Here is a 10,501-nt window from a genome sequence, read left to right on the forward strand (position 1 = left end):
GCATGTTTTTGGACAGTGGAAGGAAAGCCGACGACCTGGAGAGAACCCACACATACACGGGGAGAACATGCAAACTCCACACAGAAAGGCCCCAGCTGGGAGTTGAACCTGTCAGTGCATTGAAGATCATGTACTGAAATTAGCAGCTGTCTTTAGTGAGGATCTACAATACTGTCTGACCAGATGTATTCCACAAAACAAAAAAAAAGTAAGTGTTAAATGTATAACATTTAACACTTAAACTTGAAATAAGTGACGGGGAGTATAGATCCGTACAACAGCTTAAATTAGAAAGTAGTCCATATAAAGAGTGGTCCAAGAGATCATTATTCTTAAAGCAAAGTAGCTGGCCTCTTCTTAAAGAAGAGAAACAGGGAAAAGGCTGAGGTATGTCAAATGACACAAGAAGTGGACTGAAAATCAGGTCAACCGGTTTTATGGAGGGATGAATCCTCCCCAGAGCCCAGACTGCCACATCATGGAAGCAGTGTGGGATCATCTGACAGAGAACGGAACAAAAGACAACCAACATCCAAAGAAGAGCTTTGGGATGTCCTCCAAGAAGCCTGGAGAACTATTCCTGAAGACTACTTAAAGAAATGACAGAAAGTTTGTCTGAGAAGGTTCAGGCTGTGATGAAGAGTAAAGGTATTGATTTATCTTTGCATGTTAAAACAAACAAACCACTACTGTAAAGTACCAATAAAATTGTTCCAAAAACAGTATCATTGTCAAGTTTGACTTAGTTAGTTTAAGTGCACTCTTTAGACAGATATAATAAAAAGCACACACATTGGCACTCAGATTAAATAAAAAAGAGTGCTGCTCATAAAGGGCTCCACACTTGCAGTGAACTCTCTCAGCCAAATGGTGGCAGTATAGTAAAAAAAAAGTGCAAAATAATAATGAATGATGGCTTTGAGGAGGAACTGTCTCTTTTGGTTAATGACTTGGATAAACAAGTATCTGCTGCAAAAATATCTTTTAAAAAGATTTTATATAAATTGTAACTGAGTCTCAGGGGCCTCTGTTACTCTCGATCAGGGATTCAGATCAATGCCTCATTTGCTGGTTTGTGCAGACTTTAACAATCTTTCGCAGAGATCCATTTAATCTGAATCAAGTGTGTTGCAGCAGGGGAACATCTAAAATCGTGCAGGACAGCGGCCCTCGAGGACGGGAGTTTGACATCCCTGCTCGAGACACTGCTTAAGAAGAGCTTCCAAAACCCTTTAATATAAGGCACAAATTCATATTGGACCAGATATCACCCATCTGTTATAGTTTAATTCTTCAAGCGTTCCCTCAATGGAAGCTGTCGGGTGAGATGTGGCTGAGATGGTGAAAAGTCTAATCAAAAAAGCAATTCAGTGACCTGATAAACTGACTGTACAAAATCCCCTTTCTTCAAAAGTTGAGAAGATTTCTAAAATATAACAAAACTTGAATCTGTAATTTTTCTAATTGATTTGAACCTTTATTCAATAGGCATAAGTACAGAAGAAATGAGTGATTTGTGTCTTTGTTGACCACCTTCATTGCATTTAGAAAATATAAACTGATCTAGAATTTGAAGCCAAAAAAAGTTGAAAAAGTGCCAAAGAAAGACAGTAAAGTTTATGGAATATACATGGAAGATTCTACAATCAGCAGATTAACTGGTGACAGGTAAGGGTGTCATGATTGGGTATAAAAAGAGCATCCACCAAAGTGGTTAGACTTTCCAAACAAGTATTGGTTGTGACTTGACATTTTGTGCCAAAGTTTCATTGGATCCATTAGTGAAATATCCTTAATGCAAAATGGCAGATAAATGGGTTGAATAAATACATGAGTAAATAAAGAAAAATTTAATACATTTATTAAATTACTACTTCAACATCCACAGAACATGATATCGTAAAAAAATTGAAGGAGTGTAATTTGTGTTTTGTTGTATATTTTTTTAGAATTATTTCATAGCGTGTATGTGTGATACAGGGCCTTGAGGAAGCTATTTCATTGTGGAAACTGCCGCCAGTATGCATGTACAACAAGGAATGTACTTGCTAATACCTCAAAATGTGAGCAACCAAACTCGATGTTTACATCTGACTAAGCGCTACTAATAATTGTACATGACACAGTAGGAAGTATTGTGCAGTCACATCTTTGCAGTGTTGTTTAAGTCTGAGAGCAGCAGCTCAGATCTGCAGCTTTGCCTGTAGCCACATGCCTCATCTGATCCACCTAAACTTCATCCAAGCTCATCACTGACTCTCAGGTATGTGGTTAGTAAATTGTGTGTCATTGTGTGTGTGTGTGAGACAGTGGGTTCGTAGTTGTGTGAGCAGTTCTTTGGATGCGCATGTCTCAATCATGACCCAGGTGGGATGGCTCAAAGATAAACCAGCACTCCCTCGATAGCTCAGGAATGAGGAAATGTTTACATGGTCGCACACTGAAATGCTGTTTACAAAGTGGGACACAGACATCATAAATCACGTCAGCAATGAAAGAGTGAACTCAGAACCTGTCTCTCCTCAAACCTAGCTTCTCATGTCAAGGCTCACGTTGACACACTCCTCATCTATCACACATTGTATAGTTTGGATGAATTGGGGTGGTCCGGGACGAGGGGCCATTCCATGTGTTAAGTGTTTGCTTTCACACAAAACTGAAGAACATTTACTCATACTCACAAAGGATGTGGATTTGCTTCATAGTTGACGTAGGTCTTTTCAGCTGATGAACACTTGAAGATGATCTACAGCTAAATAACAGTGAGAGGTCATTCATGAATATCTGACCGTTTGAACATTTGCCTGCATAGCTTAAAATGGTATAATCTTGGTTTCTTTTCCCCTTTTTTTTCTTGAGGTTTAGTGGATAAGTATTTATAAGTAGTCAATGTTTCACCTGCAGTGGATGGCAGCCAGAGTGCTCTCAGTTTGGGGCAATATGACTAATTTTGACTTTGGTGGTACTTGTGTAAAGCATGGTTCGATTAGCACGGCGTCTGCTAAAACCAGTTGGACAAAGATGCCTCTGGTTGCTTTAAAAGTGTTTCTACTGTGAGCTTTTGTTCAACTAAAGTTAGGAGGTGCCATCAGGTGCGATCAAATGTCCAACTCTTGTGGACAAACTGAGGAGACTGATGTCTGATATCAAGGATATGAAATACATGTTCAAAAGACGACATTATATTCCAGTGGCACACTCATCTGATTCTTTGTCAAATTCTCTGCAGCTTCCGGTTTTGCAATGTGGTGTAAAGGCGTAACTTTCAGCTATTTCTAAATTTTCACGAGTATTTAATTTTTGGAGTATTCGAGAACAACTGTATGAGTAAGATGAGAAAAACCAATGGCAAGCCAATGACTTAGGCTCAAAACCTGAGTGCTAAGGGTTGTGTTAGCAACATGGCGGATAGCCCTACATCACCACTAACTACTGAGAGGCTTGTTGAGGAACTTGGAAAAAGGAAGACTGATAAGTTCACAACTCTTCTGAATGACTCCTTGAAACCTATCTGTTATTCAGTTGAATCAGTTAGTTGAATTAGCTGAATTCAGTTGAGTTGAATTCAGTTGAATCAATTAAAGTGATCCTGGTGACTCAAGCTTTTTTTTTATATCTATTTTTATTGATCCGTCTTTGTGCCACATACAATAACAGAGAACACATCTTCAACTTTCCTATCATATCTTCCCCCTTAGACGTTTGCCGTCTAGCAGAAATGGCTACTTTACCGACTTCAGGTAATAATTAGCTTTTAGCTGGCTAACCCAACTGTGTGCTGGAAAGCTAATCTGATATAATTTTTTGTTACTATTTTTGCATGTAGGTTTCTTTCATCTTGGTGAAAACATTGGTGGTAAACACTATAACTATGCTATTTCCTTTGCATATACGCTAACAAATTTTGAAGTGACTAAAGGTGACTCTGACCTTTTTATTTTTATTATTATTACTATTATTTTCCAACTATTAGCTAACTTTGCCTAGCAGAGCCTAAACTCATTTTGTGCTATCACTGTCACACTGTTCTTATTTGTCAACACTGCCATCATGTGGTTCCTGTTCAGAACGTGATTTTGAAAGATTGCTGTCTCTATTACTCAATATCTTGTATAATTTCATCTGTTTAAGGTCATAAAACCATTACAGTTTTAGGAGCAGATAACGCCAGTTGATAAATCTGTTGAATGCATGCTGGCTTTGTTCTTGCCACTTCCTTGTAAAAACTCAATTTACCTCATTTCCCACATTGCCTGAAAATTTTTTGTTAGAAAACATAAACCAAACCATGATCATCTTCTTTTATCTGAGTCAACTCCTCTCTTAGGGCTAAAGGACACTTGGGAAAGGGAGCTGGCTCTCACACTAGATAGACTATAAATGGGGTGAAGGGAAGTCTTGCTTAGCCTATAAGACCCAGACCCAATCTTTCTCAAAGAAAAAATATAGTGACTATGAAACAGACTAAATGGACCAAATAGATCACATTTCTGAAAGTACCACCACCAAGTGTCAAATATCTGTTATGTTAAAATGCCCATTTTTGTAGATTATTTTAGTTTCAATCAAATGTTACAACTGTGTCATCATGGGTCCTTATGGTTTCAAATTTACACCATGCGTATATGCGCATGTATGAGTCTAATTCAGTTAAAAATGATTTTCAGGATTCACCACACCACGGTCATATTAAAGAAATTGTTCCCTGATGCAGAAGATCTCTGGAGCAGAGCATACACACACTTTTTTCTCCATGGGGCAACATGTTTGTGTACAATGTTCAAAGTTAAGATAAATGTCCAAACCTGTTGCTTATGGATATTACCCATACAATGTGTATTATGTTCTAAGGTTTGATCAATATATATATATATTGAAAATTTTTAAAAAGTCTACAAATAAGTCTAACTATGTTATTGGTTTTGAGTACCGCTAAGTGGATTCAATACTTTTTTTATTCTTAAGCATTAGACTTTCCTCTTTATCCTCTCTAAGGTTATCCGAAAATATAAAAGGGGAAAGCAGGAAGTTCAAACAGGACAACAACTCTTGTATACATTCAATTGTTTTATATTCATAGAAAAAAACTAACTAATGGACTTTCACTTTTAATACAGTGGCTTTGCTGCAGTTGGTTGGTTTGCCACTGTTATATTTACACTGTTATATCTGGAAATTTGACTTAATATCATTTTACAACAACATTATCCCATTTGGAATAAAACGTTTTGTTACCTGGGATACTGTGCAGAAATATACACACCTGCCGATGCAGAAGCAATGCACAATGTGACACCCTGACTTTAGTGAAAGACAAGTGGTGCAGCCTGAAACATGAAGGTATTGTCACAATGATGAAAAAAGTGCAAGAGGACAAATAAATGTTAACTCTCACATTTAGAGACCCTGTCACCACTGCAGGGCTACACCTCGACCAGTCCTTGATCAATTGGACGCACCATATTAGTCAGTGTCACAACTTAAAAGAGATGTGTGTGTGTGTGTTGGTAGTGTGTGGTTCTAATTGTCTTTTTGTTGACCCCCCAGACGAGCATATGGCAACAAAACACAAAGCCTTAACCCAACCTCCTGTCAATACTGATAATGCCTGACTGCTCCTCTCAAAGGTGAACAGCAGGACACTCGTGCATGCATGCATGCATGAGCACACACACACATGGCTTCAGACCTACACACCCCTTTATTTTACAGTCCCCTCTTCTTGTTTCCCCTCTTTTCATTTCCACATCACATCCTTTCGCCCCGCAGCAGGCAGCAGCTGGAGGACTGTCTCTCAGAGGGAGGCAGGACGACAACAGGACTGAGAGTAATCTCTGAGACAAGCATTAACCGCTAATTACCCCACACAAAGATACACGCAAAATCTCACACGTATAGCACTTATGTGTGGCAAAATACCTATTATGTGATTCAGTTAAGCTCTCATTCTTTTGGACATATCTTTGATGGAGAAACAAGAGCCTTAATTCCAAAGAAGCTGCAGTTAGGACAGAGGTAGAAACCCCTTGTGAGGACTGTTCTGTTCTATCTGTTCTTTGTTTCATGCTGCTATAGGGAATGGATATGTGCCTGCAGGTTTACATTCACCTGTAATACCAGCACTCAAGGTCTTTTGCTTAGTTACTCTCTGTGTGTGGATATTTTATGTATGTATTCAGGTTTGCTGTTGGGCAATATAAATCCTTAAATTTTTTGGCCCAGAGTATAAGTTTATGCATTAACATTAAAATATAGAATACTAAGGAAGAAGACTTGATTGCAGAGTGCATTTCCTACTAAGGTCCTTTTGTAGTCTTTTAAGATGATTATTTATTCCCTATTTATTTCAAATTAGAGATTCAATTACCTAAAAATGCATCATTGCTATTATTCTGAACTGACACATTTTAAATTGTTTGATTGAGAAATTTTACAAGTCATTTGAAGTGTTTTTTGTCTTGTCTGTCTTGAAGAATAGTTGATACACATTGGTGGGAAACAACTATGTGAATCTGCACTGGCAAAGATTTAAATGATGCTACTCACCAGCTGTTTTAGGGAAACAATAAACTCAATTGAGTAAAAGGTGTCTTCTTGGCAATGTTATGAAATCCCAGATATTCCCAGAGATAAAAGTAATTCTTGAAGACAAACTTTCTCCATTTTCCTCTTGTGGATGTCCACCGCAATTGTTGTTGTTTTTTCCTCCTCTAGGCGTGTTTCTGGTTAAGACAGCTACTTCTTTCACTGAATTACAGCCACTTGCAGAGTAATGTTTTCTGCCATCCAATGGTGCGAATATGCAGCCTAGTGCTTCCATCCAGTCAATGGAAACGGCTCTGATTCTCAGATATCTTTTTTTGCTGCTTTTCAGAAGTTCGCCTCAGATTTGCTTCAGAAGTGATGGGAACTTGACTATTGTGTTTCTATCTGTCCTGGTTAATAGAATTTCTTTTAAAACCTATATCATAGGTATCATAAGTAGCATAAACTTCTCAAGAAAATAACTGCATATAACAAAAAAGACTCACTGTATATCCAGAAAATGTTACAAAACAAAGGATTATCAACGTTACAGACTGGAAAGGTTTGGTGGTAAAATGATGGTGGAGTTACAAATATAGTTGTCAACCAGGACAGACAAGTTTGTCTCCCATTCCACTTACTTCTTGCTACACCAGCTTTAAGTTTAAATCTTCACTTAGTTTTCAGTTGCTACTGAGTTGCTTGTTTCAGTTTCAGTTGCTTGTTTTTAGTTCCGGTTTGGTGTGAGTATTCAAAATTAGGGTCGTAAGTTTAGCAAACTTTGCAGTCCCATCTGCAAAAAACTAAAATGAAATAAAATTTATGTCAAGCAGCACAAACACATTCACAAACAGTTTGCTGTGCGATGAGGTTGTATATTTACACGGCATATTGCTTTGCTCAAACTTAATGCCCCCATGGAACGTGTAGGATGTGTGAAATGTAGGATTTAACAGACTTTAACTGTATCAGCTTCGCTCGTTGAGCTAACATAACAACCAGCAAGCTCCCTGCACCAGCATGTAATTTTCTTGTTTTCAAAACTCTCTGGTCAGTCTATAGGCTTAGTCGGATAAAGATCATTCCCACCCTTTCAGCAGACTTCTTTTCTCTTTTCTGTAAAAGCCACTGTTGTTCAACATGCATTAGCTCCCCACCAAACTCATTGAATCAAGCTTCCATCCAGCATTTTTTATTTTGAGTCACAATTATTTGAAACAGTGACATAGAACGATCATTTTGCTTGCAGACCAACATTGACATGCGCAGGTATAAAATGAACACTAAGCTCTATTAAATAAGACAAGAGAAGTAACAATTACGGCCACAAATGATGTTCCCTCCAAAGTATTTTCCAGTATTTTGTTGTATTATACAAACAGCAAAGTGTGTGTTTTGTCATATTTCTGGTGCATTGACTGCCTGGTCACGTTGTTCCCCTGTAGGTTGGAAGGAAAACACATCTCCAAATAACATCTTGAGGACTTGAGCTGCTCTGCCTGCCCAAACATGTCTGTGAAACAGAGCCTCAGGTGACAAGCGACTTTTTTTTATAGATACATATTCAAGAAAACTTATGTGTTTGAGAGAAAACCTCCTGCTGTAATTTAGGATTTGTGGCCTGCAAGTTAGCTGACTGAAACAGTACACTCACACACTTTTCCAAAGGTAAAAGCCCCAGATGAGTCACTGGTGAGCTCTGCCTTTCAACTATATGCAGATTAGTTGTGGAACCCAAAACAGAGACTGAACAATATCTGAAGTTTCCCCGTGAGATCCCATGTGAGTACAGGTGACTCACCTACAGCAGTTAGAGTGTGGTTGCCTTAGGAAGCAGGATAACTCACAACATTCTTGTGTCCGGTAGTGTTGGTGATTCATTTTGAACCACTACTTACATGTCTCTCTGTTTGTTAAGTGAGGTGAGTTTTCGTCTTTCCTGGCCAGCATAAAGGACATCTGCATTCATGAGTCCTAATCCCCCCGAGTGGAGCTCCGAAACCACTGAGGTTTCTCACCCAAATGTGTGCAAATAATAAATGTTTTCTACTCTAAGCTAAGTAAAAAGTCAAAGACAACCCAGCACATAACCCTTTCTTAAAGAGTTGATTTTGTTGTATTCAGTCTTTAGACAGCATGGGTATGGCTTGTTTGGGGGGTTACAGGATAAAGTCTCTTCTCTCTAAAACAAACATGGCAGCACAGCTTTGATTTATAAAGTTACATCTGAACAAACCAAAAGACTTCTGGAACAATGTTACTTGGACAGATGAGATCAGAGTGGAAATTTTTAGACATAATGCACAGCAGCACGTTTGGAGGAAACCAAACACAGCATATCAGCACAAACACCTCATACTGTCAAGCACGGTGGTGGGGGGGCTGATGATGTGGGCTTGTTCTGCAGCCACAGGACCTGGACACCTTGCAGTCACTGAATCCACAATGAACTCCTCTGTTTACCAAAGTATTCTAGAGTCAAACATGAGGACATCTGTCTGACAGATTAAGCTTGGCTGAAACTGGATTATCAGCAGGACAATGATCCCAAACACAGCAGCAAATCTACAACAGAATGTCTGAAAAAGAAAAGAATCAAGGTGTTGCAATGCTCCAGTCAATGTCCATACCTCAACCTGACTGAAATGCTCAAATGTTTACTGTACTGAAACAAAGTTGTAATGGAGAGTGTGGCAGTGTTCCTCCACAATGCGAGACTGTTAACGTCATACAGAAAATGATCACTTCACATTTTTGCTGCTAAAGGTGGTTCTACAAGCTACTGAATCACTTAGTTTCTCATAAATGCTTATTTTTTATGAAATCTTTATTCAATTGGGAAAAAACTCTTTAAATTAATAATTATTTTCAAGTCAGCAGGAATAACACAGCAATACGCACACTGTGCGCAAAATAAAATATACATGCAGATATCAGAACAACATCATCAGTTAAAAAAAACTAAGTTTAAAGAAACCAAAATCGCAGAATATTTAATCAGCACTGGCATCACAGACTAACCTGGAACTGACTAGTTAATCGTAGCATGTATATCCTGACATTCTAATATTCAGAAAAATTGGCCAAAATGTGTTCACTGAAACTGCCTTCAGGTAATTTTGCAGGTGATTCTGATCAGAGGTAGTAGCATATTAAAATGCTCCTACTTTTTTGGAGGATATGTTCAATGATCACAATGTGATCAATGTTTGAGTCTATGGGAGGAGCATCCAACCAGACCATCCAACCATAAAATCTGGTGAAATTCAGCTTTATAAAGAATTACTTCTTTATAAGGCCACGTTCCTGTCATACTGTAGTTACCACTCACTGAACATGCTTCATAATGTCAGGACTGATGTGTAGGATTGCCTCACTGTAACCTGCAGTATTACTTTGAGACTGGTTTATTGTCTCTCAACTGACAAACTTTGGCTCTACGGTAGTTCTATTATCATCAGTGTGTAATGCTGCTGTTAAGTACAGCAGCGGAGTATGATTAATGTGTACTTTCGTGTTTGGCACATATGAGTGAATTCAAGAAGCTGTCTTTGTTTCGGCTGTCAGGTGAGTGATAAGTGGTGAGGTCAGGGCGGGGAAAGGTATTTCCGCTCTGAGAGCTGCTGAGTTCCCTGGAAACACTTTTGATGCCACAGATTGCCCCAAGTCTCTGCTGATGATGTCATTTACCGTCCAAACTTGCAGTTTTCTTTATATCGACCTGAGAAATGACTCAGAGTCCTGACAGACTTAATTGTTCTGCACTCCCTGGGCTTTTTCCCTCTGTCTTTTGGCTTTAACTGATATTTGATCCGCTTTTGTAACAGAGATCAAACGACCACAACTCTTCCTTGCATACTGTACGCCACTGCAGCAACGTGAGCTTTATTGGTTCAGTCGCGCACACACACACACGCGCGGTCAGACTATGCACACAAAGGGTGGAGTCGTGTTGGGACTTCATTTTTTTTCTCGC

The sequence above is a fragment of the Leuresthes tenuis genome, unplaced genomic scaffold (genome assembly GCF_036924035.1).
Source record: "Leuresthes tenuis unplaced genomic scaffold, fLeuTen1.0.hap1 SCAF_3, whole genome shotgun sequence".
Taxonomy (NCBI): domain Eukaryota; kingdom Metazoa; phylum Chordata; class Actinopteri; order Atheriniformes; family Atherinopsidae; genus Leuresthes; species Leuresthes tenuis.